Source organism: Miscanthus floridulus, chromosome 2 (genome assembly GCF_019320115.1).
Source record: "Miscanthus floridulus cultivar M001 chromosome 2, ASM1932011v1, whole genome shotgun sequence".
Lineage (NCBI taxonomy): Eukaryota > Viridiplantae > Streptophyta > Magnoliopsida > Poales > Poaceae > Miscanthus > Miscanthus floridulus.
This window is the reverse complement of record NC_089581.1, coordinates 99399673-99421827: the sequence shown is the minus strand read 5'-3', so window position 1 is coordinate 99421827 and position 22155 is coordinate 99399673. Positions and strand designations below refer to the sequence as shown.

The 22155-nt window shown below is 45.5% G+C and overlaps 1 pseudogene; it reads right to left on the bottom strand.

Moving 5' to 3' along the window:
- Nucleotides 1–13385: 13385 nt before the first annotated feature.
- Nucleotides 13386–20928, bottom strand: LOC136527084 (calmodulin-binding receptor-like cytoplasmic kinase 3; annotated as a pseudogene).
- Between the last annotated feature and the right edge of the window lie 1227 nt (nt 20929–22155).

Here is a 22155-nt window from a genome sequence, read left to right as displayed (position 1 = left end):
TATTGCAAGAAAATTTAGAATTAGCCCAATTCACCCCCCTCTTAGGCATCTTGATCCTTTCAATTGGTATTAGAGCCTCGTGCTCACGTTTTTAAGCCTAACCGCTTAGAGCAAGATGTTTCACGGGGATGGACCTCCTCCTATCTTCGAGGGGGATGATTTTCCATATTGGAAAATTCGCATGGAGGCTTACCTAGGAGCTCTAGATGTTGGAATTCTTAGAGCCACCTCTCAAGGGTTCCCAACACCTAAGAATTCCGCACAACTTCAAGGCGATGAAGTAAACTATGAAAAATGGAATGCAAAGGCTCGCAACACCATCTTTAGAGGCCTTTGCAAAGATGTGTTCAATCGTGTAAGGAACCACAAAGACGCCCATGCACTATGGTTGGATGTTTGTGCGCTCCATGAGGGAACCAAGAGTGAGCGTGAGGAACGCTATCATCTTGTGATTAAAAAGCTAAATTCTTTTGAGATGCTTCCCAAAGAAAATGCTAATGAAATGTATTCTCGTTTAAATGTTCTTGTAGAGGAAGTCAATGGGCTTGGACTTACTCAAATGTCACCATCCGATGTTGTGAGAAAGATCTTGAGTGTCCTCCCCATTGACAAATATGGGCACATTGTAACCATGCTACATCAAGGTGATCTTTCTGCCGCTACATCGACACAAATCTTGGGAAAGATCAATGCTCATGAGATGTATATGCACATCACACCACAAGATGGCTCATCCTCTACAAAGAAGAAAGAGAAAGACTTAGCATTCAAAGCTAGCCAAGATAAGGGCAAGGCAAGACTTGAGTATGAAAGCTCAAGTGATGAAGATGATGAAGAAAGTCTTGCTCTCATGGTGAAGAAGACCGCCAAGATGCTAAAGAAGCTAAACAAGAGTGGCATCAAGTTTGATGGCAAGAAGAAGAAGTTCTTCACTAGCTCAAGAAGAAAGCCAATCTCCAAGATGGATTGCTACAATTGTGGTGAACTTGGCCACCTAGCTCATCAATGCACAAAGCCCAAGAAAGACAAGTTCAAGAACAAAAGCAAGAAAGATGATTCAAGCGATGAAGATGAAAAGAAAAAGAACAAGCCATACAAGAAGAGAGATGGCAAAAAGAGGGACTTCCATAAGAAGAAGAAGAGTGGCAAGGCCTACATTGTCGGTGATTGGCTCATGGACATTGATTCATCAAGTGGATCATCCGATGATGAGAGTGGCAATGAGAAGGTGGCCGCCATTGCTATTGATCTTGCATCCTCACCGCCACCATCCCCATCATCCTCTACACAACTATGCCTTATGGCCAAGGGTGAACGCAAGGTAACTAAGAGTGATGATAGTAGTGATGATGAGCAAGCTAGTGATGATGATAGTGATAGCAATGATGATTCACCCACATATGATGATCTTGTCAAAATATTAAGAAAATACACTAAGATCATTAGAAAGAGTAGAGCTACAAATGAAAAACTTGATGCTAAAAATGATTCACTCTTAGCTAAGTGTGATACATTAGAAAAGGCTAATGATGAGCTCAAAGAAACGAATGATTCTATATCTTCCAAACTCAAGGAGCTCAAATCTTCTAAGAAAGAGCTTAAAGATAAACATGATAAACTTGAATGGGTGCACAATGAGCTTATCACTAGTCACAACAAGCTAAAAGATGAATATACAACTCTAAAGATCAATCATGATACTCTTGTTATTGCACAAGAATTCTTACCAAATGAGCCACATGTTGCTACTAACCATGTTGTTAAGATTGATATAGCTACCTCATGTGATGATTTAATTGATGAGAGCATTGAGCATGGATCTAGTAGCAAAGGCAAGCAAGTGGTTGAGTGCAATGACTATGATGAGTATGTCAAGCTCAAGAGTGACCATGAGAAGCTCATGAAGGATCTTCAAGAGATGAAAAGTCACAACACCATTGTGCTAGAAACTCTTGATCATGACAAAGAGTTGATCCTTGAGAATGAGAAGCTCAAAGAAGAAAACAAGAAACTCAAGGAAGAGAAGAACAATGATATTCTCAAGGAAGAGAACAAGAAGCTCAAGATAGAGAAAGAGCATCTCAAGGTGGGATTGAGCAAGTTTGCTAGAGGCAAGCATCTCCAAAGTGAGCTACTCATGAATACCGTCATGAAGATGGATAGAAGTGGCATTGGATATATGGCAAGTGTAGAGAAAAAGAAAGCTCAAGCTCAACACCAACAATCAAAGCCAAAGCTAAAGCCAAAGAGATGTTTTGAGTGTGGATAAGAAGGCCACTTTGCTCATGAATGTCAAACTCCACCACCACAACCCTTGCCCAAGCATGCTAGACCCTTTGCTTTCAATGCACACTACATGCTTAGAAAAGATTCTAGTGAAAAGATGAAAGTCATGTTCTTAGGACCCCCAACAAGAGTAGGCCTAAGAAAATTTGGGTGGCTAAGTCACTTGTTGAGAAGGTGAAGGGCCCTCAACAAGTTTGGATCCCTAAAGCTTGAATCTCTTGTGTGTAGGTGAACTACAAGACCGGTGGAAGTCATTGGGTTATTGATAGTGGTTGCACTCAACATATGACCGGTGATCCTCGTATGTTCACCTCACTAGATGAAGAGGTAGATGGATAAGAGAAAATAACATTTGGAGATAATTCAAAGGGCAAGGTTAAAGGATTGGGCAAAGTGGCAATATCAAATGATCATTACATCTCCAATGTACTCTATGTTGCATCATTGAGCTTCAACTTGCTATCCGTTGGGCAATTGTGTGATCTTGGCTTTCAATGCTTATTCACCGAAAAGGAGGTTGTTGTATCCAAGGTAGATGACAATCAAGTGATATTCAATGGATTTAGATACAACAACTTATATCTAGTTGACTTCACCTCCGAAGATGCAAACTTGAAGACTTGCCTATTCACCAAAACAACTCTTGGGTGGCTATGGCATAGAAGACTTGCTCATGTTGGGATGAGCTCACTCAAGAAGCTTATGAAGAATGATTTGGTGAGAGGGTTGAAGGATGTGAAGTTTGAGAAGGACAAGCTTTGTAGTGCATGTCAAGCTGGCAAGCAAGTTGCAAACACTCATCCAACCAAAGCTTTCATGTCAACCACAAGAGTGCTAGAACTCCTACACATGGATTTATTTGGACCAACAACTTACAAGAGTTTGGGAGGAAATCTCTATTGTCTTGTGATTGTGGATGACTATTCAAGGTATACATGGGTGTTCTTCCTTCATGACAAATCCGAAGTTGCATCTTGTTTCAAGAAGTTTGCTAAGAGAGCTCAAAATGAATTTGAAGTGAAGCTCAAGAAGATAAGAAGTGACAATGGCAAAGAGTTTGACAACACAAACATAGAAGCTTATTGTGATGAAGTTGGAATCAAACATGAAGTCTCCGCAACCTATACTCCTCAACAAAATGGTGTTGTTGAGAGGAAGAACCGGACTTTGATCACTCTTGCAAGGACAATGCTAGATGAGTACAACACCCTCGAGGCTCTATGGGCAGAAGCAATCAACACCGCATGTTATGCATCCAACCGCCTGTTTCTTCAAAAGTTCCTTGTCAAGACACCGTATGAGTTGCTCAATGGGAAGAAGCCGGATGTCTCCTTCTTTAGGGTGTTTGGTTGCAAGTGCTACATCTACAAGAAGCGGCAACACCTAGGGAAGTTTCAAAGACGTTGTGATATAGGCTTTCTTGTTGGTTATTCATTGAAGTCCAAAGCATATAGAGTTTTTAATCATGCCACCGGCATGGTTGAAGAAACATATGATGTGGAATTTGATGAATCTAACGGCTCCCAAGGAGCACATGAGAATCTTGATGATGTAGGTGATGAACCATTGAGGGAGGCTATGAAGAATATTCCAGTGGGAGACATCAAGCCAAAAGATGATGAAGATGATGTACAAGTCATTAACCAACCCTCTTCATCAAATGTACCACAAGATGGTGAAAAAGATGGGAGAGTGGAAAATGAAGATACTCATATCTCACATGAACAAATGGTGGTACAAGCACAAGATGTTGATGCTCCACAACCTCCTCCTCAAGTGGTCAATAAAAGAAACACACCTCTCCTACAAGATCATCCACAAGATCTCATCATAGGGAGTTCATCAAAGGGTGTAATGACTCGATCTCAAAAACTTACTTCATTTATTGCTCATCACTCTTTTGTCTCTTGCTATGAGCCTACCAAGGTAGAAGAAGATCTTAAAGATCCGGATTGGATCAATGCCATGCATGAAGAGTTGAACAACTTCACTCGTAATGAAGTTTGGACTCTTGAAGAGCGACCAAAAGGTGCAAGAGTCATTGGAACGAAGTGGGTGTTCCGCAACAAGCAAGATGATCAAGGTGTTGTTGTGAGAAACAAGGCTAGACTAGTTGCAAAGGGGTTCTCCCAAGTTGAAGGTTTGGATTTTGGAGAGACCTTTGCACCGGTTGCAGGATTAGAAGCCATCCGTATCCTTTTTGCATATGCATCACATCATGAAATGAAACTATATCAAATGGATGTGAAAAGTGCATTTTTAAATGGCTTTATTAATGAACTAGTCTATGTTGATCAACCTCCCGGGTTTGAAGACCCTAGATATCCTAATCATGTTTATAGGTTGTCCAAGACACTATATGGGCTTAAGCAAGCCCCAAGAGCTTGGTATGAGCGCCTTCGGGACTTCCTCATTGAGAAGGGCTTCCCCATTAGGAAGGTCGACACCACACTATTCACCAAGAAGCTTGATGGGCATATCTTCATTTGTCAAGTATATGTTGATGATATCATCTTTGGATCATCAAATGAAGACTCATGCAAAGAATTTGGTGAATTGATGTTGAAAGAGTTTGAGATGTCAATGATTGGTGAGCTTACATTCTTTCTTGGTTTTCAAGTCAAGCAAATGAAAGAAGGCATCTTCATCTCTCAAGAGAAATACACAAAAGATCTTCTCAAGAGATTCAAGATGGATGAATGTAAGCCAATCAAGACTCCAATGCCTACAAATGGACATCTCGACCTAGATGAGGGAGGTAACCCAGTTGATCAAACTCTCTACCGTTCTATGATTGGTAGCTTGTTATATTTAACCGCATCTAGGCCCGACATCATGTTTAGTGTGTGTATGTGTGCTAGATTTCAAGCTAGTCCTAAGGAAACACATTTAATTGCCGTAAAAAGAATCCTTAGGTATCTTAAGCACACACCAAGCATTGGTCTTTGGTATCCCAAAGGAGCTTTATTTGAATTAATTGGCTATTCCGATTTGGATTACGCTGGATGCAAAGTTGATAGAAAGAGCACATCCAGAGGGTGCCATTTGCTTGGTAGATCACTTGTGTCTTGGTCCTCCAAGAAATAAAATAGTGTGGCTTTGTCCACCGCCGAAGCGGAATACATTGCCGCGGGTGCTTGTTGTGCACAAATATTATACATGAAACAAACTTTGCTAGACTATGGAGTAGTTCTAGAGAAAGTACCTCTTTTGTGCGACAATGAAAGTGCGGTAAAACTTGCAAATAATCCGGTTCAACACTCTCGCACCAAGCATATAGATATCCGCCATCACTTTCTAAGAGATCATGTGGCTAAAAATGATATATCACTAGAAGGTGTAAGATCCAAAGATCAATTAGCGGATATCTTCACTAAACCGCTAGATGAGGCTACATTTTGTAGATTGCGGAATGAGCTCAATGTACTCGATTTTAGTAACTTCACTAAAAATTGAGCTTGTGTTGTCCCTTGCATTCATTGTAATATACAACATGTTTAAATTTGTGGCAATGCATATAGGGCTTGTCTAACATGGTTAAGATAACCGCCGAAAAGCGTGTGAAGAAGCTTAACCTTGGATCAAACTTGACAAGCAACTAGATTTACTTACAAGTATTGCATATGCATGAATGTTGTTTTGTCGTTTTGTTCCATTTGCCCTCCTGTTGCCTATTTTCTTAAAAAGAATTATAGCTTAAGGCAAAATATTTTGAAAAATATGAGGGTTTGAGAGAGGTCACTCACATCAGTCCCAATTGGTGTTTATTTGGATCTTATTCAAGTTGGGACTTGATTGGGAACAGGCAGCGAGAAGGAAGTTTAAAGATTTGCTGGAAAAGGTGCACCGGACGCTGCTGTCCAGCGTCCGGTCAGTTCACAGGAGGTGAACTACTGGTGAAGGAGTGATCGGACGCTGCGTCTGTGCGTCTGGTCAGGAAGGGTTCAGCGTCCGGTCGATCAAAGGAAGACCAAGTTGTACTGACCAGACCCTGCCTGCGTCCGGTCATGGACCACCGGACGCGTCCGGTCCCGATTCCAGAGGATTTGGACCTCTCTGGAATCGACCGGACGCTGGGTGGTAGCGTCCGGTCGCTACCACCAGAGCGTCCGGTCAGTGGATCTCGTGTGGCTTTAGGACTCTTTTCTCTGTTTCCTAATCTATCGCGTGTGGGGAACTATTTAACCATAGTCGTACCCTGTTTCGCCCTTCACCTCGCCTTTACCCTAGCCAGCGCCGCCGCCTCCTATGCCTCTACTGCTCGCCAGCCGCGCGCCACCATGCTACTGCCTCGCCGCGCCACTACAACACCGCACCGGCCACCTCGCGCCCAAGCTTGCCGCGCCGCCAGCTAGCTCTGCCCGTGCCTTCCAGCGCGCCACCGCGCCTGCGCAGCCCGCACCGCCGCAGCTCGTGCACCATAGCGCTCACCTAGCCCCCTTGCCACCACACCACCCAAGCCAAGCCCGCTGAGATCTTTGGCGCTGTTGCCGAGCCTGTTGGTCATCTCACGCCATGTGCCCTAGCCCTACCACCTCCTTGTTTAGTAAGGCAAGATTTATTCTTCAATCTTGATCTATACAATTGTGACCTAGATCATATTTTCAATGCACTGATTCCCCATTGCATTCAGGGTGTTTTGACCTAACCCTAGCTGGTTTCGAGATTCCCCACGCGACATCTTATCTTTTCTTGGATCGCTGATCGTCGGGTAGAAAGCCATTCGATTCAAAGTTCGCATCTACATTGCTTTCTCTATTAGGGTTTCGCATCTATTAGACATATGGTATTTATTTGTATATCCAACTATTCTATCGTGCAGCGAGTCGGTTCCGTGTGGTTCTTCTGGCAGTTGGCAGTCAACTCGGAGCCAAGCTCGCGAGTAAGGATTGAGGCCAAGCCTCGAAAGCGGCAATTTGACAGTTAATCTTCATCAGCGGTAGTTCGTCATCTTGTCAGTTCAGATGGCTCGCACCAAGAACGTTGGTGGTGGCCTAGGTGACGATGATCGGAGGCCCCCACCTCGCCAGCCAGCTGGATCAAAGGGCAAGTCAACCAAGCAGGTGACATCCAAGAAGTGGAAGTACCCCAACGCAGAGACAGCGAGAGCAGCAGCTGTTGCAGAGGCCGTAGAGCATGCCGAGAGAGGTGGTGCCCACAGCGGAGTTGTCATTGTAGATCAGCCGGTTTCACCAGCAGTCAGAGCTGCAATTGAGGAGGTTAAGCATCGTCATGGTAGTCTAGCTGGGACTGCCACGTTTGTAGGACGACGGGTTGCCATTGAGGAAGGCTCATCAGCAGAGCAGGAGCCAGTTCAGTAGACTCAGGAGGGCGAGCAGGCCCAGCAGACTCAGGAGGCCAAGGAGACAGAGTCGGCACCCCAGCTTCGCCGCTCTGGATGGACCCGTGTACCAGTCTCGCCGAGGCCGCTGACACAGCGGAGGGGATCATGTCCTCCACCTAGACCCTAGGGTCCACCTCCAGTGGTACACCTCGACTTGAGGGTCGCTACAGCTAGGCAGGTTCAGCAGCTACGTTTTGTTAAGTTTGAGGTTTGGTTTCCTCCCAGGAGGGATGAGAGAGCAGCTGAGGGTTTCTACACGCCACTGTAGGAGGATTTCTACAATGCTTATCTCAATAGTGGGGTAGTGTTTCGATCTTAGAGAGTCTGTCGGATAGAGTCTATTATGGCAGCAGCCGGAGAGCACATTTGGCCTTACTTATCATATTTGCCAGGATTAGCAGATTTGATTGGATGGACGGGGATATATGTACTATCTTGGGTCCGGCAGTTTTATGCTTCACTCTTCATTGATCCACATCACAGATTCATTCACTTTGCTTTCAGAGACAAAGACTATAGAGTGATGAGTGGCAGAGTCAGAGAGATACTAAGGCTACAAGAGCAGCCTGTAAAGATGCATGAGGTCTGTTATGGACAGCAGGAGCCTCCCAGGCGTCCTCATGGAGGGTTGGTGCCTCCTACAGATTTAGTGCGACATTGCTTCAAGGAGCCTTTTGGAGAGGGGTCAAGCAGGAACCCTAGTGACTTGACTCCTATAGCAAGAGTGCTAGAGGCCATTATCAGAAGGACACTGCTTCCCAGGTTGGGATATAGAGAGGGCCTGACTTGCCTACAGCTCTGGTTTCTTAATGCCCTGATGCAGCAGACAGTATTTGATATCTGGGACCTCCTTCTTTCAGAGATGGAGGATACTATAGCTGAGGGATTCAAGGGTCGTAGGCAACTTCCCTATGCTCACTAGATCACATTCCTTATCCGCCGAGTAGTGCTTGATAAGCCCCCTAGTATGATGGATGAGTATACAGGTGCCACCACAGAGTTCCTAGCTTACAACCTATCACAGAGGATCAGACTCACCACTCCTCAGGCACCCAGACAGCCTAGCCATCGTCCCAATGTGCCAGAGTCCGTAGCTCAGCAGGATAAGATCATCAGAGGGATTGCAGCCACTGAGGAGGAGGAGCTAGAGGCACAGCAGGAGGTGAGCGAGTACAGTGACAGTTCTGACGATGACTACCTACCTATTCCTCAGATGCCTCCACGCAGACATGATGCAAAGGCCAATAGCTCTAGTTCTGCTCCACCTGCTCTATAGACAGACCCCGCTCTCATTGCTATTCTTGAGCGGATGCAGCAGACCCAGGATAGACAGGCATAGGAGACAGCTGCTACTTTTGCCCAGTTTCAGACTCGATAGGATGAGTTTCAGAGGCAGCAGCAGGCCATGTAGCAGCAGATGCATCAGCAGTAGATACTCTTGCAGCAGCAGCTTATGGGTTTCATGCAGCACGTAGTGACAGCTCTTAGGGCCCCACAGCCATAGCTTTTGTCCTAGCTTGCTCCGCCTGCCACCACTTCGATGACTCTAGCAGTATAGCCTAGTAGGCTCCAGAGTCAGGGATAGCCTCCAGCTCAGTTTGCTTCACCTCTTGTATAGGTGTCCCAGTGGTTAGCCTCACCCGTGGTAGCCCCACAGTTCACTCCACTTCAGACGGGCTTCACACCAGAGCAGTCTTCCTCGCTATTCGTGCCTGACACGTCAGTCTCTAGGAGTCTTGGAGCATCTTTCAGCGAGTTGACCGGCATGCCTACTCCGCCTCATATGCATACCGCTGGTCCGTCTACAGTAGCTCCAGTCACAGTGACTACTCAGAGGCTCCCCTCGTCTGTCGCCTCGTCAGATCCTACGATAGACATACTAGCAGCTTCATAGGCAGCACCAGCCCCAGCTCAGACCCAGACCGCTTCAGCGACACTTCCTACCACAGAGGGTTAGTCAGTTCAGAGCTTAGGGTTAGATGATGATGGTGCCTAGTTCCAGCTTGCCCCATGCTCTTCAGCGCCCGGCTCGTCCGCTGCAGCCCCGCCGATCGACCCCTAGGTTTTGGTGTTTGACACCAAAGGGGGAGAGGGAGTTCAAGTATGTAGTCTCAGGGGGAGCTACATTTAGGGGGAGCTAGTTATATAGTATTAGCTTATTATATACATTTGGAGTTTTATTTGTGTGATACACTATTACTTATGCATTCGTGTGTTTACTTTCATGCATACTATTATATACATGTGATAGTGCTATCTACGTGATTGTGATATTGACATGTGTGATTTCTACTGTGCATCATTTAAATGTCATATCACTTGTGTTATGCTCATTTGCCCTTGCTTCCGCGTTTATTCTTTGAAGCAAATGAGCTTTGTTACTCGTACTCATGCTTAATTCATATCCTTTGAGTACATTGTGTTGGCTTGGGTCATATAAGCGTGACTAACACTTTTGTTCTTACCAACAAAAGCTTATATGAACTAAGCCCGTCAAAAACCTCACTTATTAACATACTCGAGGTAGTATTGTCATCAATCACCAAAAAGGGGAGATTGAAAGCATCTAGGCCCCTAGGTGGATTTCGGTGATTAATGACAATACAAGATTACTATGACTAACGTGTGTTTTGCAGAGGCAAATAAAGTTAGGTCATGGTAATGGAGATCGATTGGGCAATCGAGGTTGTCATGCCCCTACGATGGAAATCATTTCGGTTTTCAAAGGATTGGACGACAAGATTAAGGATGACTAGTTCTAAGTGTCGAGTGGAGTTGGAAAGACACTTAGAGTAGTTTAGGACTTTGTTTTTCCTTTGGCCATACTATTAAGGGGGGTATGGATGGGTAGCTTGACCTAGTTGAGTCTAGTGAGTTAGGTGTGGTGCACACTTGTTAAAACTAGCTCTAGGTAGCTCCTATGAATGCCTAAGATCCTTTGGAGCAAACTTCATTCACATATGATCGAGAGTTGGAAGTGAATGGAGGGTCAAATACTGACCGGACGCTGGCTCTGGTGCGACCGGACGCCGGCCACAGGGTCCGGTCAGTTCATTTGACCGAGGAGAACAAGTCTGGTGTGGCCGGACGCTGGAAGGTCAATGTGACCGGACGCTGAGGGCCAGCGTCCGGTCGACTCCAGTAAGGGTCTAGACTTGAGAAAGTGTGACCGGACGCGTCCGGTCAATGGTGACCGGACCCTGAGTATCCAGCGTCCGGTCGTTTACAGTAAGCATCCAAGAGTGACCGGACGCGTCCGGTTAGTACTGACCAGACCCTGACAGCGTCCAGTCATCACTTGAAAACTGTTGCGCTGGTTGAACTGACCGGAGCGTCCGGTCAAAACGATCGTAGCGTTCGGTCGTCCCGCAGAAGCTCATAACGGTTCATTTTTCAGGCTGTCTTATAAATAGAAGCTCCACTTGTGTGTGGAGTTACTTTTGCTCATTCCAACAGCTGAGAAACACGTTTGTGAGTGCCAAGAAGAGCAAGGTCCTAGTGAGGTGTTTGTGATTTGAGAATCCAAGAGTGAAACCTCATTAGTGAATCAAGAGTAGTCAAGTGTGCATCCATCTTCTCATTAGGCTTCGCGTGGTCAAGTGAGAGTTCGTGCTTGTTACTCTTGGTGATCGCCATCACCTAGACGGTTTGGTGGTGATTGGAAGCTTGGTGATCACCCGGCGGAGCTTGTGGGTGACCCAACTCAAGTTGTGAGCGGCATTGGGTGATTCGCCGTGACGGAGTGTCGAAGAATCAACCCGTAGAGAGCACTTGATCCTTGCGCGGATCAAGGGGGAGCTACACCCTTGCGCGAGTGCTCCAACGAGGACTAGTGGAGAGTGGCGACTCTCCGATACCTCGGCAAAACATCGTCGCGTTCCTCTCTCCATTTACTTTGAGCATTTACTTTAAGTATTTACTTTGAGCAATTCAATACTTGTCTTTACATTCATAGAATTGCTATGCTAGAGTAAGTTTGGAACATAGGTTGCAAGTCTTTTGTGCGTTGATTTAATAGAAACACTTTTCTAGGCACAAGGGGTTAATTGGGCTATCCGTAGGATTTGATTATTGCAAGAAAATTTAGAATTAGCCCAATTCACCCCCCCCCCCTCTTGGGCATCTTGATCCTTCAGAGGGGAGAACTCGGGAGGAGGCACCATCGGGAAGGTGACATCAAGCTTTTGGGAGGCAACATCACTGGCCAAGCCATGTTTGACGAGCAGTGGCGCCTTTGAGCATGCAACACGGCTTATGGGAGAGCTCCAAAGCAGGCACTTGTGAGATCTCTGACATGGGGTGGCTGGTGGCTAAGCCCCGACACCGAGCTCTGGCGACGACAGCAAATTGGCAACGAGCTCTGGGATGGATTTGCACTCTAGGCCGAATCAAGGTCCATGGCAATCAGTGGTGCGTGACAACGAACTAGGGATAGAAGAAGGTGAAAAGGTGGATGACATGTGTGCCATCTATTCCCTGCCTCCTCAATCCCTCCTACCAAACATAAAATTGGGATGACCCTATGCTATCAACCAAACAAGAAAATGGGACCATCCCGTCTCATAGAACTGGACTGGCAACATCCTATTCCACCTTGTCTCCAACAAAACGCAAAGTTAAAGGTCTCATGTCTCGGTAACTTCATATATGGAAGCTAGGCTACCATGTTAGTGATATAGGACTCCTGCAAGTTTTTTAAAAAAACGAATTGAACTCTATCCCTAATCTTTGACTACTTCAAGAAGTCTCCAATAAGTTAAAGTTTTATCTCCAAGAAGTCAGCTTTAAACAATACCAAGAAATACTACTTCAAAAATCTAGGGTGTGTTTGGTAGCGCACTGCAAGCCACTCCGCGAGCAGCTTCATGTGAGCGCCAACCAAACGCCCCCTCGTTGTTCCGCTTCCCCGAAGAATCTCTGCGAATCACGCTGAGAGGGGCGAGGAGAAGCCAAAATAGTAGCTTTGGTCGGCTCTCTCTTGATCCTATGGGTCCAGCGCGTGGGAGATGGCTGTTTTACCCCAGCACAGGCAAGCCCCGGCGGCGCGGCGCAACGGCGACGTGGTTGGGAAGAGGAAGCTCCGAGCACCACGTGGGGCTACACGTGTTCGTGGATTAGCAATGATGCCCAGCAACAACGGATCCATGACACCTAATCCCCCGCTTTTTTTTGCTGGGCATGGCTGCTAATCCACGAGCAGGCGCAACCTCAAGTGGTGCCTGGAGCTTCCTCTTGCCAGCCCGTGTCGCCGTCTGCTAGCTTGCCTACGTCGGGGCTCTTCCTAGCCAACACGCCGCGCCACGCGTATCGGTCAAAGCCACTATTTTCAACTTTTCCTCTCTTGCCCCTCAGCGTGATTCGCAGATATTCTTCGACGAAGTGGAGCGACAGGGGGTGTTTGGTTGACGCTCACGTGAAGCTGCTCACAAAGCACTATCAAACACGCCCTGTATTGTACGTAACTTTAGACCTAATAGCCCTTTAATCCAATACAAAATCACTATAATTTCAAATTTGAGATATTCTTTTTTAAAACAAAATGACGATGAATTATACCGCCACATGCAAGGTGAATATGAGTTGCGATGTCCATGTGAGTTGCATGACACCAAACCAGCAGTTCCGAACTGCTTACCGCAGCTACACCAGCTATAGTTAGAGCAGCGAACAGCTGTGGAGCTGCAGCCTTCGTGGGGCCACAGCCCGCATCTGGTCGAACCGAACTCAACTAATACAGCATCCAGAAGCTTTAGCGTCTTCCAATAGAAACAATCCCTTATGTATTTATCTTAAATCGTAGACCATTTGCAGTAACGTGTGCGGTTACATCCATCAGAATACCATATCAACAGAATCAAGAAATGTGAACTCCAAAATATACATTCTCCATAGAGGAGTGCACTGCAAACTGATAGACATGAAAGTACAAACTGATGGCGGTGTTGTCGCTCAGTACATTGTTCAGACCACATCTTCCAAGTACGAAACATGTCATAGATGTTTATCCAATGGGCACGAATGGTTAGCATGCATAGTCCTTGGTTGAGGGAAAGGCTTGAAATACAGGTAATGTTGTCCATGATCTTCACACCTTCCTAATGCTTTCCGTGCTCTTTCCTTATTTCCCACAGCTGCTCCCCAACTTCCTTCATGGTCGGGCGGTCGTCCCGTGTCGGAGCTGCACATTGGAAAGCCAGGCTAAGGAGCTTTTCAAGCACCTCATCGTCCACATGATCTACCAGCAACGGGTCCAATATCTCTCTCATGTTGCCTTCATTGAATTTCTTGAAAGTCTGCAAAAAAGCACAAACACAAAGCCACATTCACTCAGCTGTTTCATCAGAAAATATCAAAAGACAAATGATCTCATTATAAAAGGTAATAATATAAAAAAGGGGATCCATTTTTCAACCTGGGAAACTGGGCCTGCCAGTTTGATTTTTCAACTTTGAACTACAAAACCGTTCATTTTGCAACCCAAACTCACAAAAGAAGACTTATCCTACTACGACCACAGTAATGTTGGCCTCATTCTGTAGCTTAGTTGCATAAAAAACCATGGTCTTTTACATTTATAATAATTATTGTAAACCAGCAATTTGATCCAAGCATTCTATTTAGATCAATTTCACACATTGTATAAGCATAGACTGTGGAGATACATGAAATGAAGGAAATTGCCCAGACATACCCATCTGATTGTGATCCTCTCCTCAGGGGTTCGCTTCAGTTCTACGGGTCTGCGAGCAGAAAGAATTTCTACAAGCAATATGCCAAATGAGAAGACATCACTCTTTGGAGTTAGCTGGTACGTTCTCAAGTATTCAGGATCCAGGTACCCTGCTGTGCCTTTCACTTTCGTTGATATGTGTCTTATCCATGTCACTGGGGCCACTTCTTGCAAACCCAAAGTCGGACACCTTGGCCCGATAGCTATCTGTCAGCAGGATGTTTGATGACTTCACATCACGATGAATTATAGTCTTCTCTGTGAACAGTACAGAAGGTCTCAGCCCCTTTCCAGAACATCACCAAATGAAATATGTTTGAAAAAAAAATGGTTGGCATTGGGTATCATCAATGCAAAAAATTACCCAACTATGCTATATTTTAGGCCCTGTTTGGAAGCAAAGTATTTTTGTTGTTTTAGAAGAAAAAAATACCATGGTTTTGTGAAATACTTTTTAATGCAACCCAGTGATTGAATACAGGACTCCCAAAACATAGGAATAGGAAAAACACAAGATTGGAGTGCATGTCACATGCAATTCTAATCTCATTTGGATGCAACATAGGAAAAACACAGGAACTAGAAGAGAGAGAGAGGCACACAGGAAAGTTTAAGACACTAACCGCATGTTACATCTCCTAAAATGTTCATATGGATTAAGCTAACAATAGGAAATTTGTAGGATTTTAGGATGGCCAATCCTTTGTTCCAAATGGGCTGCATAGGAAAAGCTCCTATAGGACTCCTATCCTAAAAAATTCCTTCACAAATCCTATGCTCTAAAGGGGACACCAATGGAATCAATATTTCTCCTAAATTAAATGTTTTACATCTCTAATGAACTGGCCATTTTACTCCAAATCAAATAACTGGACAGACACACTACTCTATCCACCTGCTAGCCCATTTCAGAGGTAAACCATCTGATGAAATATAGACCACATCACTTCAATATTATATGCAATTATAAGCATCTTAGGTAGTAGAAAGTATACCTGCATACAGATGAAGATAAGTAAGTGCATGAGCCACGTCAATTGCAATTTCTAGGCGCTGATTAAAATCCAGGATTCTACCATGTTGACCTGCAGAATGGAGGAAGGCATGTAATATTTGAAGGTATTCAAATTGACCGAAAAGTGAAGAAAACAATATGGGAAGCACAATTTACCATCTAGATGTTCTCTAAGAGTACCATTTGGAACATACTCAGTGATGATAATGCGCTCATTTCCTTTATCAGTAAAACCCAGTAACCTCACCAAATTTCGGTGGTCTATCTTAGCAAGCAAGTCTACTTCATTGCTGAACTCATCCCTAGGACCTGCAAACTGATCCTGTAATGAACAGGAGAGCATATGTTATGCATAGCATAGTGGGGAAAAAAACAGCAGCACAACTTCAACAACACCCGAAAAAACAAAACTATTCATTGTTGCCAGAGGCAGACCAATTAGCAGAACTACATGAGCTATTGAGCTGAGGTACAAATATAGTTGCTAAGTATTTTACAAATTTATTAAAATATAGTGAAATAAATATGAAGAGACAACATAATTTGGCGAGGAATAAAATTTAACTCAATATGCTGAAAAAGCCCATGAATGAGAATAATCAATGGAGTTTAATAAGTAACAAGTAATAAGACATGAGGTAGCACCAGACTACCTTTTTAGCTCTCTTGACTGCAACAACATTGCCGTCTGGCAATACAGCCCTGTAGACCATCCCAAATCCTCCTTCGCCTAACTTAAATGAAGATGAGAAGTTCTGAGTCGCCCTGAGGATCTGCTGGATGCTTAAGTTGACAGATCCAACTCTAGCTATCTGTGGAGACGGCGCAAATCTAGATGGACTTGGAGGTATTCGATGTGGAGTTGGTGGGACTTTCTCAGATGACATGCTTACTTCATAGGATGAAACTGATTCAACTGAGAATATACAACTTGTTGTTAAGGACAATGTTCCAACATTGTTACAACAAAAAAATAAAAAACTGAGACAATGTCATCAAAGCATACATGGTTTACATTATGGAAATGTGAAATTAGCACCAGACTAGCAATCAACAGTAAACCACTAAACCAGGACAGACCGACGGAGCTTGTCAAATCTGTTATGGATTATTCTATACCGATTCCAATAACCTAACCACAGCTGTTTAGGCATTTTTTGGGCAGTGGTCGTCTGTTTTTCTTAGTGTGTGGCGCTAAAAGTCCTGTAATTGGTTCTTGGAGGAGCAGCCTCTGCCTATCCTCCATTGTTTTTTATTCTCTTCTTAATAAAATGACACGCAGCTCTCCTGCGTCGTTCAAGAAAAGAAGAACCTAACCACATGTCAGTCTCATCCAAGTAAGTACTGAGTTGGAATACAGTATACAGATGGACTACCATGAAAATGACTAAATGAGTATACTATTGAACTGTTAAAATAGTTTTGGTTGGTAAATTGTAAGTATCACTTATCTTAGAAAAACTGATGAAGTCATATGACAATTATGACTTAGTTTAATAACCATTCATGATAAGCTTCACAAATAACTAACAATAGTAAAATATAAATTATCCTAGTAGTGGTTGAAGTAATTCTACCCCTGATCTTTCATACACTATCACATGGAGTAAATCCTGATAAACATAACAGAGCTCTTTAAGGGCCAGTTTAGCAGGATTCTGGCTTCTCCTAAAATAGCTTCAGCTCTAGAGCAGCTTCTCTAGTGGAGCTGAAGCAGTTTGTAAAAAATATAGGCAAAATGGCTTCGGAGAGTATTTTTTTAGATGAGGAGCTGGTAGAAGCTAAAATTTTTGGTTCCGGTTCCTAGTTCAAAACGTGGAGGCTCCAGCTCCTTGGTGGCTTCAGGGGTGAAGCCATTTTTTGGGACCCCATTAGGTTTTAGAAGCTCCAGCTCTTGAGAAGCCGGAGTGCTTTTAGAAGCCCTACCATAGTCACATAAAATGGGGTGAAGGCATCAACCCTTGACCCGGGAACGTCAACCCCGACCCGGGTTCGCGGGGTCATTTTCGACCCTGCAGTGTGTAGCTACCACGTACCTTGACCCTGTTGACCAAGAAACCATATGACTATGAGCCCTGCCAATGGGCCCTTAAAGCAAGATATGGCCTAGCCCTTATCAAAAGAGATAATCATGGTTATCAAGGCCATAAGGCGAGGCGTGGCGACTGGCTACCATCTTACGCTTAAGCGACTAAAGAGTGAGCTGAGGCGACACCTTAAGAATTAAGGAAAACTTAAAACAGCATAGATGATGAAGAAAAAAGTAAAGGAAAAAAGAAAAATAAAGGATGAGTAAGAAGAGGACTGGCCCAGCCCACTAGACAGCCCATGTGCCCCTCCCCCCTCCTGGCGTGGCTTCATCTAGAAATGTTTCCATCTCTCAAACTTCCGATCCTGATCCCCTCCAGCGCTGCCGCTCCCCTCTATCGCGCATTCTCCACCATGCCGTTCCGCCTCCTCCCAGATGCGCTGCTCTGCTTCCCTGCGCCCCGTCTCTCCAGATGCGCTGCTCCGCTTCCCTCTCTTCTCTGGATACACTGCTCTGCTTCCCTCCGCACCTCACTGCTCAGCGCTCTCAGATCGACAACCGCTGCTGTCCCCTTCCAGATAGAGCAATTGGCGAGCACGAGATGGAAGAAATCAAGCCAGGAGAACCAAAATCAAGCGGGAGATGGCATAATTGAGCGAGCCAGCAGAAGAATCAATGAGGAGACGGCAGAATCAAGGGGGCGTCAGCATGCGCACAAGGCAATGGGGCAACACCCTGCCCATAAGGCAACCCTGGAGCGCTCCGATGCTTAAGCAACGCTGAAGCGACACCTTAATAACCATGGAGATAACCAACTCGCAAACAACAATAGCACCATAAGGACTAATTTCTATTAACATATAGGTGAAAGACAATAAAAAAGTTAAACGAGTGAAAATAAACTAAACGTGCACCAGTCATTTTTTTCAAGGGAAGATTATCATAAAGCTCTCGTCCTAACCTAGTACAAGAAAACTCTCATGTAATAAGGACAAGCGAGCTAGGAAAAACTTTTGAAAATGCCCAGCTCAATATCCCGTACTCTGACTTCAGTAGGGCCCTGCCATAGACAACTATTGTTCGGTGTGTTCAGACTAAAACCCCCCTTCAGTAGACAATGAAAATATTTTGTGTTCACTAAAAAATGAGGGGGCAGACAACAAGAATAGAATTGGCTGAAAGATTGCACAAAAGATAAACTCACCCGCATTGCGCTGAGCGGTTGCCATGTCATGCCTGCTGACTTCTTTTCGTTCGGCATGAAAGCATGGGAACATAAGACCACAGCATAAGAGAATCACACCTGGCACAGCCAGGAGATGATCCTGCTTTTCTGAAGAATCACCAGTGTCCTGATTATTTTCATTCAACCCAATCCTCCCACATGGGTCATAATCATTTCTTGAGCCATTTTCTGTGGGCCGCCTCAAGAGCTTCCTTGGCACATCTTGATGTAAAGTTGCTACAGGTGATAATCTTGATGTAAAGTTGCTATACAGGTGATAACAAACCAAATGAGGAAAAATGAACAGCAAAACAATTTTTCTCATCCACATGTTACAATTTTAAAAATGTGCCAGCCTTACCAGAAAAAATGGAACCAAAATATTTTGGAAGGTCAGAATGCAGATGCTAAATCAGGGTACCAGAAAACTCACACATGGGCCATATCATACTTGAGTTGTGAATTACAATGCCAACAAAAGAGCATGCAACTTAGAAATATATTTCATTACGTTGTCACCATCCTAATGTGCTGTCCAAACATAGTTTCACACTAGAGCATACAAATGGGAATAATATTTAGGTGGAATTAAACCCCACAGTAGGAGCCTAAAAGAGTTCCTTTCCCATCATCTACAATGCATAATAGAACGAAAACCATGCCTCGAAATAGCCTACATTCTACAGTCTAGACAACTGTTCCAGAGATGAACTTCATAGACATATCTTATTTACTACAAATCATGTATGGAATAAGTCAAATAACTGATGCAGGTATGAACACCAATTTGAACTGTTATTGTACTACAGTGGGGCAGCAATTGCCCAATCCTTATCTGATTTAGCAACTAGGAGCAAACAGGAACCAACCTACCATGGTGCGTTCCACTCCCTTCACCACAATACTGCTTTACGGCACCCCTCAACGGATCTGAAAGGTAGCTGCAGCGGATGCAGCCACTGGCAAAGTAGAAGCCGAGCTTATGGCAGGCAAGAACGCGGTCCTGCACCAGAACCCCATTGACCGACAGGTTAAGGAGGCCATCAGAAGCATCGAAGATGACAAGCTGGTCGTCTCCACAAGCAGCTCGTGCAAGGGTTAGCTCCGACGAGGAAGCGAGAGCCAGAGGCGAGCAGCACAAGAGGACGAAGAGAACTTGGAGAAGAGCCAAAGGAGACATCGATGCTCAGGGGCGGATCTAGTAAAGGCACCCAACAATTTTACAAAAAAGTAAGAAGTTGGTAGGCATCAATCAAATAGCCAAATAGCTTGAGGTTAGAGTTTGGGAACTCAATTTCGAAAATGAAAAAGAGTTTGAGAACTCGGTTTCGCACAGCAGACGTTGAAGAGAAGGGGTGTGGGAATACCTGGTGGGCGCTCTTCGCCGGCGAAGAGATCGGCGAAGGCCTTGGCACCTGGCGTACGGCGGCGGCGGCGGCGGTAACCCACCCAGTCGTCGCAGAGAGAGAGCACGCGGCGTGAAGATGACGGATGCGGCGGCGGCGGCTCCCGCCTAACTAGACCCGACCTGGGAAGAGGGAGGATCGATATGGACTGAGGCACTGTCGGCGATGTGAGCCAGGCGGCGGGGGGGGGGGGGGGGGGGGGGGGGGGGGGGGGGGGGGGCGCGCGGGGGGTGCGAACGGACGAGACGAGCACGAGGAAGGAGACGGCGGTCAGTGGCGTGACCGCGTGAGATATTTGCTAGTAGAAAGAAGAAGAAGAAGAAGAAGAGGAGGATGCTACCAAAAGTCGGTTGTTTTATTACCGTTTCATAACACCCGATTTTTTCGGGCTAGAGTGCTCCTGCGCGCGACGCCTCCCCCCGCGTCCGACTCCTTTTCCAGCTCCGGCGACCGACGCCGGAGCCCGCGCCTGCGATGAGGTAGGCAGCCTCCTCTTCCACCACCACCAGAGACGAAGACCCTAAGGTTCTGTCGAGCCTCTCTCCCTCTTTTTTCCAACTCCGATGAGTACAGAAGGGCCCGGCCGGGAGGAGGCAGGCAGGCGAGACAGTACGGATGGTGGCTGGGAGGTTTAAGCACTGACAGCGATGGAGGCAGTCAGGCCAAGTCGAGGCGGGGTCGTCGCGGCCGTTCGTCGGAGTTGGAGATGAAAGTAGCGGCGGGAGGTGGAGGAGGGAAAGAGGGAGGCCACCGCGGGCGCGGGCTTGGCCAGAGCTCTGTTGCCACGGGCGCGGCGGCAAAGCTCTGGCAAAGCCCTACGACGTCGCGGTGGGGCGGTGGGCGGCGGCGGGGCGAGATGAAGAAGATGAACGGTAGACGGGAAGAAAATTAGGTGTGCCCACACTCGGTTGTTTTGTAGACAAACTCAAAAAAAAAATAGTTAAAGCTTAAGACTATGAATCATATACATTGTTCTTAGATTTTATATTCTAATAACAAGCTAAAAGTCCATCTCGACAAAATTTGCTACCTCAAGTCAGCTCATGACCGAGGAGAAAGAAAAACATACAAAATCAACAATAAAGCATGGTCAAATTACCAACACAGTTTTAAAGAAAAATAGAAGGAGAAGCTAATATAAATCAATATATACACGTACACATCTGGATCCATATACGCACTTACATCAAACGAGGAAATGTTGTATACATATTGCTTGGGGAAGACTTGTTAGGATTGGGAGTTAAGATAGTTCTACATTTCAATATCTAGTGGTAGATTGGATCTTAGCACACTACCCTATCAGGTTTGGCTAGGGTCGTGGTGGATTTTAGACTTCCCCTGTCGATGTGGTAGTGTTCGGTGGTTGCCTGGTGGTGCCCCAAGGCAGCAGTGGCATGTTGTTGCTCGGAAAGTAGCCATTGCGGCAACGTGGAGGAAAAAGATAGAGAGCACAGCGGAGAAAGTCCAGAAATCTTGAGCGACGATAGGCGTCTTTGTACTAGAAGGGCGATGGGTGGCAATCTAACTTGGTTTCTACCTTATCTTGCTCTGTATATTGTTGCTAGGTGGGGCTAGTAGTGAACACGCCCCATGGAAAATTTCTCCATGGACCCACACACACCAAGATCATTGTTCGCCTTCACCATGCCTCGCTCGTAGGGCTCAACCTTGACCATCAGAGAGCTTCCTCTCACCCACTCATGCATGCGGATACCCGTCATGTGCTTTGGTGTCACGCATATTCTGCTAGACTACATGCAATGGGCAACGAATAGGGAGGACGGAGGCAGCACCGATGATAGAGCGAGAGGGGGAAGGGAGAGAGGGAGGTAGAGGTTGTCGATGGTCACTAAATGCTCAATCCGACCATCAACATGTCAATAAATTGAAGGTGAAATCAACATCAAAGTAGTATGTTGTTTTCGAATAACATGGTTCCACTTGTATTTGGAGAACACGTGTATGCAGGGGCAAATGTGCAAAGTCATCAAATAAGTGGCACCAAGAGCATGTGGAACAGAGGAGGCAGGTCAGGGGCCCACCTAGTGGGTCACCTGACTTGGCCCTCGCCCTTCACGTCGCTAATCTGTAGCCCAAGTGAAGAAACACACTTCCCC